Here is an 8,825-nt window from a genome sequence, read left to right as displayed (position 1 = left end):
AGCTTTGTTTTTCCAGCCTCCACTTGTCAGATTCTCCTCACTCAGATGCCCCGTGCACAATAACAAGAACGAAGACCTAACTTTTGAGTGTCCTGAAGAAAAATCAGTTTCTTCACAAGAAATTCGAAGTTTAACAAAAGCTATGGCCGAAAGCACGCTTTGTTTCCTAGGGACGACGCAATTCGCTTACATTAATAAAAGTTTCGAGTGCGTTTAGTTTACAGGTAGTCCTTGACTTAACGGCCACAACTGAGCCCAAAATTTTCTATTGCTAAGCAAGATAGTTGTGAAAGGATTTTTGCCCCATTTTAGGACATGTCTTGCCACGGTTGTTAGGTGACTCACTGCATTTGTTAATTTATAACAGGGTTTTTAAGGGAATATGGCTTCTCCATTGACTTTGCTTGTCAGAAAGTCTCAAATGGTGATCACATGATTCCCTCATGACTGAGGTAGGCAACCTTGGCTCTTTTATGACTCGTGGACTTCAACTCCCAGAATTCCTGAGCCAGCCATGCTGGCTCAGGAATTCTGGGAGTTGAAGTCCACGAGTCATAAAAGAGCCAGGGTTGTCTACCCTTGCCCCAAGACATTGGAACCGTCTTCAATACATGCCAGCTGCCAAGCACCTGAAGCTTGATCACGTGACCATGGGGATGCTGTAACAGTCATAACTGTGAAAAATGGCCATGTCACTTTTTTCAGTGACATTGTAACTTCAAACAGTCATTAAGTGGATGGTTATAAGTCAAGGAGTACCTGCGGTAGGTAAAGCAATTGGCTAGAAATAGGGGGAAGTGTCATGAGTTGTAGTCCCAACTGGGTGATGCTAAGCCAGTCACTTTCTCTTGTCTCTACGAAGCAGGCAATGGCAAGTCACTTCCAAAAAAAGAAAACTGCTGAGACAAGTCCATGCAGTTGTTGGAAGTCAACAATGACCTGAAGGCATCAATCAATCAATCAGTCAGTCAATCAATCTAAAAGGTAAAGAAAAGACATATAGTAGAACATAATTTAATATTCCTCATTCTTATTGCCTAAACTTTAATGAAACAGAGTCATAGTAGAAAATTATAGGAACAGCTTTTTACCTGTCTGTTTAATGCATGGAATAAAAAGAATTAGTAAATTAATCTCCAGTTAGTAAATGGAGGTGTAATAGCTACTAAATATCAGTGTTTAAGTGTGTAAGATTAGTTGATTGATTATGTGCCAATACATCAGTGTTAACTCCTAATGTCCATTTAGATAGATTTTTTTAATATGAACATTATATACTGGAGCAATTTTGAGCAAAAGAAATTTGCAATCTAGTAAAAATTGGCATTGGCTGTTTATGAACAGGGCACCTTTGATCAAGCGTCTGAAACTTAATTTTCAGTCCTACTGATGGAAATTTACATCCATTGATTAAAACCCCATTGATTAGTCCATAAACCTGTTCGATACACAGCTAAGGTAAATACCGAGATTCTCAGATTGTTTCAAGGTTTTAGTTTTCCACGCAAATCACCAGGCTTTCGCTAGAGATTACAACGTTTAAACTGCATATGTATTGCTTACTCCTTTGGAAGAAAGGAGTAAGAAGACAGTTTCTTGTGAAAGATAAATTCATAGAAATATTTTTTCCAAGCAACTCTATCCATTTTCCCTAACCATATTCCTCTGGATGTATTGATACTAATATTCAAGATCCTCAACCAACGTGACTTATCATCTTATCTTTTATGCTTCCCAAATCCCTGCTTTTGAGTATCAGTATCCCCAATGCTGCTTAAGAGGAGTAGTAATAAGTAAATAAGCAGTAGAGGATACTTGTTTTCCTCCTAATACCTATTTAGGATTTTTTCTGACAACCACCATGGGGGAGGGGTTTTTAAGGCATACTGTAGTCCTTGATTTACTATCATTTGTTTAATGATTGTTCCAAGTTATAATGACACTGAAAAAGGGACTTGCGACCAGTTTTCATACAGTACTTATGACCATTGCAGCATTTCCAAGGACATGTGATCAAAATTGGCAACTGGCAGGTATTTATGACAGTTGCAATGTCTCAAGATCATGTGATCACCATTTGTAGCCTTCCCAGCTGGCTTCCACCAAGCAAAGTTAATAGGGAAAACCAGATCCGCTTAATGACCGCCTGATTCATTTAACAACTGCAGTGATTCGCTTAAGAACTGTGGCAAAAAGATCGCAAAATGGGGCAAAGCTCACTTAACAACAGTCTTGCTTAGCAAATGGAAATGTAGGGCTTGATTGTGGTTGTAAGTCCAAGACGACCTGTATATAGCCCATTATCTAGCAGTGACTTGAAACAGGCAAAGAGACAGGATATAAGGCAGACAGCAACTTCCCATGCTGGTATAAAGTCCATGTTGAATTCATGTTGAATTCTGAGCAAGTTTTTTCTTAATTTTCCTCCAGAAAAAAAAATTTAACTGCAATTCATTGGTCTGTGGAAACAACAATACAAGGCAGTTCAGAAACATATTCAAAGCATCTGTGTAGACAGCAATGCAACAAGGGCTTCTTTTTGTGAAACGAAAGGACTATTTTTGTTTTGAATGTGCTTGCAGAAGGTCATATTTCTACATTCTAACATTATCCTGAAATAAAGCGGCCCATTGTTCCTTGGATTGTTGTTGTTATTTTAAAATGTTACAAGTCCATGGGCATTGTTTAATTGACAAAAGGATATTGTCAAGTGCAGTGTTTATTATAGGAGATGTGTGACAGTGAATAAGCTGTGAATTTGTGAATATTGGCAGTCTCGTTCAAGACAGGATTGGCTGAATGTGATGATCACCGTTCATGCGTATGATCCAAGGGGATCCAAGTTCATGGCCCTCCTTTTCCTCAGTGACCAGCCACCCTCAGGCCACCGTTCTTCACAGGGTTTTATGAGAATAAAATTATAGGTAGGAATGGTTTATAACTTGTAATCAGCACCTGGAGAAAATATGGAGTATAAATCTATCAAGTCACACACTTTTCTATTTTTTCTGTCCTCACTGTTCAAGTGAGATTGTTTGGTTACTAGAATTGTCTGGAGTGTCTCTTTTAATAAGAGATTATTCCCTTTTGAAAGATATTAATCCCATTCAGACAACTGGAATATTTACCTTGGGACCACTCTGGTTAAGCCACACCCTCCTTACATCACTCAGATGACATCAGTTCCCTGTCACACATTCCTCACATTTGACACAGCTGCCCATAAGTAGCACCCCTTCCTTCATTGGCCACATGCCCCCCACAGGCTTCCTGGAGTCCTTGTTTGCATGGAAGATAAGTTGCAGATACCTGTGAAAATATTCTTCCCACAGAGAGTCAGGCTGAATGTTGAAAGCCTGGAGGCAATCAGTGTTTGATTGTGAACTTAGTAACAGTGAAGTTTCAGCACATCATCCCTGTGAGGGAAGCTTCAATTTCCTGAATACTTGACCAGGGTTTTTGTGAGATGGCATTGCCAGTCTGAGGAGTAAGAATTATATTCACCTTTGCTGACATTCCCGTTTGTTGGAATCGTGTCACATGTCATTTGACTGACAGTATATACAGTTATTTGATTGTTCAGCTAGAATAACCAATTGTAACTGTATCTATCATTATTAATTGTGATTTGTCACACAGTTAGCCAGACGTTCAGACTGGATTTGGCATTCCTCCAGCTATCGAGTCCTGGGACAGGCAGATGTGGATGTTTGATGGTGTTATCATAGCAGGATTTAGCTGTTCTGAGTAAAGCTGCCTTTTGCAATTGACTGATGGTGATTTTGTCAATGCTGGTTGTGTTCAGGTGCTGCTGGAAATGTTTTGGGATTGCATCCAAGGTGGCTATTATTGTTGGTATTACCTTTGCTTTTTTTTGCCATAGTTGTTCTATTTACAGTAGTTATTATTTATAAAATTTGTACACTACATCAAGTATAAGATTTTAAGCAGATTACATCAATCAGTGATATACAAACCAATGCATTCATATTAAAGCATTTAATCATGTAATCTCATTCATTTTATACATGCAATTTACTGAGACATTTATTTTTGGCAGGTTTGGGATCAGGATAGTCTACAATCTGAGGTCTTAGGGACACATGAATCTGCCCTTCCCCCCCCCCAACAAATCACTGGGTGCTGCCCTAGAATAAATTTCACAAATTGCTGCTGAGTTGTTAAGTTTAATATATCAGAAAGAGAAAGTGATAAATATTTTGGGAATAATCTTTTCAATGTATTTTTCAGTGTTCAAAAATTAAATACATCTCCTAGACCTAGTTCCATTCTATTTTTTTGGCATATAGATTTCAGTCTGCCATATTCAAAAGTCTATGTAGCTTTTATTCTTAAAAAAGTTGGTATTCACACAATTATTTGTTGTTGTTTTTTAATATTGGTTGTGAAAAATTTCTTCTTTTAGGATTTTTTTTTTAGTTAAGAGGCATGTTAAATCAAATTACTCAATTTCTTTCTCCCCCTTTTTATTATCTCTATAGAAAATTCAGCTTTGAATCATGTTAGTAAAAGTGCTTCGTTCTAACATGTCTTAGGGAAAACTACCCAAAGGAAACAGTCTTCTTCTGAAATCATTTTTTTTTCATAAGCAGGTGACATTTAAAATTAATCTGAGATTCTAAACTATAACATCATCAGTGTATGGGTTTGATTAAATTAGTAATTGCCTAGCTTTTAATCTTGCTGATTTCAGATGGGAGAATGAAGCATTTGCTAGATTTCCTTGTATCTATACCGGTAATAGATGCATAAATATATAAATTATAATTTATATAAAATCTAAATTAGTATAAAGGTAGTCCTCGACTTATGATCACAATTAGAACCAGATTTCCATTGCTAAGCAAGGTGGTTGTTAAGTGAGATGTGTCTGATTTTACAACCTTATTTTTGCCATGGTTGTTAAGTGAATCACAGCAGTTGTTAAGGGCATCACACCGTTGTTAAGCAAATCCAGTTTCCCCCATTGATTTTGCTTGTCAGAAGCCAGTTGGAAAAGCTGCAAATGGTGATCAGGATGCTGCATCTATGGTAAACATATGCAAGTTGCCAAGTTTTTGATCACATGACAGTTGCTGCAACAGTCATAAATGCGAGGACTGGTCATAAGTCAATTTTTTTCAGTGCTATTATAACTTCGAATTATCCCTAAATGTATGGTTGTAAGTCAAGGAATACTTGGCTTCTTACTGAACCCACTGGGATTTATTTCCAAGAAACATTGGTGGGACTAGATTTCAAGTATGTGTAAAATAAATCCCACTGAAATTAGTGAAATAAATAAAAAAATGTGTTAAACATGCTTGGTTTATATGGTGTATATTATATATTTGGATTTCTAATCTATTGCTTGCAATAATTTTTGGTATATTGTATCTGAACAGTCAAATATACAAGACTAATTATTATAACATACTGGCAAAAAGCACAGGGGACTGTAAATATTTACATTAAAATGTAAAAACAACTTTTGCATTTACTTGAAATGAAATGAAGGATAAAGGCCTCGCAATATGATTAAAAAAAATGTTGAAACTTGAGCAGGCCTGATCTTTTTTTGTTGAAAAGACTTTCAAGATTGTCTTTTAGTAAGAGATTTTTTTTAGTTCCAAAGATAAATTAGTGCAACTTGACAATTAATCTCATGCAACTTGACAATTAATCTCAATGGGAAGAAAAATCCTGGATTTTTAATACAATGCAGTAGTGTGCAGTTGTAAAATGTATTATGAATTGGAGTATAATTATTGCTTTCAAGAGAAGCTCCTAAGCTAGATTGTCTATTTTAGTGTTTTACAGAATTGAGGGATTTAAAATGCTGCTTTGGGGGATCTTGCCTTATTTCATTACTGTGAATTTGAAAACAGAATGGAATATTAGCAATGTATTTACTTTATAATTATATTCTTTGTACTTCCAGGCATTGTGCTATTTAGACACAAAGCAATAATTTTAATGAACCGTATCTTGTTCTTGCTTAGGATTCAAAAGTATTCACCTAAATCACTGTGTATAAAGGAAATTACTTCTGCATTAGCAACATTGAACAAATTATAATTTGTTTCCGCTAATTAGAGGAAAATCTAGACACACACATCACTAATTTATACCTTTAAAGTTTGAACAGGTTTTGGTAAACCTTTTGTAAAAGAAAGGCAGTGAAACTAGATCAACTATACATACAGAGATGTGCCTTTTGGGTTATGACTGGAAGAAGATAGAAGGTGTTAATTGGAAGGGCTACCAAATCTGTCTTGCACAAATCCAGGCAACCACTAGATGGCAGGAAATGGTCTCTTGGCTGCTACTCAGAAGTTATCTGGGTTCTTGTAAACCAAATCTGATAGCCCAATATTAAAAATGTCTATATTGCAAATCTTATACAAGTAATACATTTTTCATTGCTTAGACAATGGCATGACTTACAGTGTAGACACACCGTGTACATTATTTACAGGTGTGTGTGTGTGTGTGCGCGCGCGTGTACACTAATCTTGGTACAGTACATATATTTTATTTATTTTAAGGATCCAAGCCAAAGGGATGTGTGTACACTTTGCTTTATGCATCTGACCTCTTGAATGTGAAATGCTAAATGCTTTTAAAGCTATCTTTATCAGTTTAAGTCCAGCTAAAATAATGTGTGCTGTCACTGTTTTTCCACAATCTGACCTTCTGCACATTTCGATTGGATACTATTTCTTCCATAATGAAGTCAGGGAAAGAGATTTCTTTATTTTTCAGACAAATATTTCAATCATTCAACTAACAATTTCATCCTCCTTGAAGGCATTGTGCTTTTTTTAAAAAAAGTTATTCTTTTCTTGAATAATTTTAATCATAACATTGTTTCCTATCCAGCAGGGGGAGCTGAAATACAACATAAACTCAAAGGAAACATAAGATCCCCTGCAGAAATGGCCCCCTATTGTCAAGTAATGGGAGAAACATGTTCTCAACCACAGAACATGGTTAGAACCAGCCAGTTCACACCACAGCTAATTTTTTGTTGCCTGGCCCCAGAATGGACTTCTGGAAGCGGCATCCATACAGAGAACCGGTTGTTCACATATTTGAATCCCACCACTGGTTAGAACCATATCATCACCAGGGAAGCCACCACTAAATCGCATGGTTGTGTGTGGGTTTTAGATAACTTACTGTGCATATATATTCTATGGAAGTGGTTGATGCTACATGAACTATATTCATTTTGCACTTGATTGTCCATGTTTAAATTGATGGGTCCTCAGAGCCTTTATTGGCTGAAAGTAACCAAAGAATGAAAGTCACTCTGTGTGCCTCATTATTTTTTCAAGGTTGTCTGAGTTTAGTATCTTCAAAAAAAAAGTTTTAAAATATGAAAGGACTAATTCTTGTTTGAGTTGGCATAAGGAAAGATACTAATCTCAAGAATCATTAACTTCAAATATTACTTTAGCATTGACAAGACATATTTCCAACTGCCTTTAACTGTATTCCTGAATTTTTTTTTATTAGATTTGGACAATCCACCTTAATTCATTTCTGCATCAAATATTAGTTCTTTAAAATGATTTTGGATTGTTTTTCTCTATGAAAATGTGCAAAAAAGGGTGTCATCACAAGGATAACAAAGACAAAAACATAAAAGCCCTCATTCATTCATTCATTCCCTATCTATTCATTGTCACAACTGGATCTTGTGGCTTTCTGTTTGCATTAGATCTAAATAATAAATAACCTCCTATTTTCTTCTAGAAAGACCACTCTGTTAGGTCTGGACTCATCCCAGTTGAGTTTACACCAGGGGTGTCCAATCTTGCAACTTAAAGATTGTGGGCTTCACCTCCATGGCTGGCTGGTGAATTCTGGGAATTGAAGTTCACAGGTCTTAAAAAGCTGCCAATGCTTTACATTATTGCATTTCAACGAAATCTGAATGTTTTTAAAATGTATAACAAATAACAAATCTTAAGAAACATTCAATCCAATTATGATTCCAGAGCAAGTTAAAAAAACCACTAATTCTTCCTGAAAGTGTTATTTGACTTGTCCCTCAAAAAAATGACAAGTTTAACAAACTGACCGTGAAAATGGCCACCAAGCATGGAATTAGGAATGCTTATACCTAATGAACTATATTGTTATTATTTGATTTTTTTTATCCCACCTTTATTTCTTATAAGTAACTCAAGGCTGCGAACATCTATAATACTCTTTCCTTTTCATACTTTCCTTACCACAACAAGCTTGTGAGGTGGATTTGGCTGAGAGTGACAGACCCAAGGTCACCTAGTCAGCTTTCATACCTGAGGCAGGACTAGAACTCACAATCTCGTGGCTTGTAGCTTGTAGGCCAGCACCTTAACCACTATAATTGTATAGGCATCTATTTCTGGCTTCTTGTTATTATGAAATATTTGTGATGCCCCTAGAACAAATAAAGAGAAAGGAAGTAAACTGATCAAAGTAAATAAACTGACCAAAGAGAGAAGCAACCTGGAATTAAGGAGAAACTTCCTGACAGTGATGACAATTAATCAGTGGAACAGCTTGCCTCCAGAAATCATGGGTGCTCCATCACTGAGGATTTTTAAGAAAAGACTAGACAGTCACTTGTCTGAAATGGTATAGGTTCTCCTGCTTGAGCAGGGGGCTGGACTAGAAGACCTCCACGGTCCCTTCCAGCTCTATTCTATTCTAAGGCCTCTTTTAGCAGTTGGCTGCCCTTTTTGCTAAAAGAGGCATGGCTATCCAACAAGCATTCCATCAACCGGCATATTGAACTGTTACCAGCTTATCAGACATTACGCCGGCAGATA

General features: G+C 36.5%; 1 long non-coding RNA gene across 1 annotated transcript in view; it reads right to left on the bottom strand.

The window, feature by feature from the left end:
• The window catches only part of LOC107295610, a 10,120-nt gene extending 1,608 nt beyond the window's left edge, over positions 1-8,512 (bottom strand). The window contains exons 1-2 of the long non-coding RNA XR_001549065.1: positions 8,503-8,512; positions 1,564-1,565 (exon numbers count right to left, since the gene is read on the bottom strand). This is a non-coding gene — a long non-coding RNA (uncharacterized LOC107295610). The remainder of the gene's footprint in view (positions 1-1,563; positions 1,566-8,502) is intronic.
• Between the last annotated feature and the right edge of the window lie 313 nt (positions 8,513-8,825).

Source organism: Protobothrops mucrosquamatus, unplaced genomic scaffold, assembly GCF_001527695.2.
Source record: "Protobothrops mucrosquamatus isolate PMUCROS unplaced genomic scaffold, P.Mucros_1.0 scaffold2416, whole genome shotgun sequence".
NCBI lineage: Eukaryota > Metazoa > Chordata > Lepidosauria > Squamata > Viperidae > Protobothrops > Protobothrops mucrosquamatus.
Note: the sequence above shows the minus strand (reverse complement) of the source record. Positions and strands in the feature narration are given on the sequence as shown.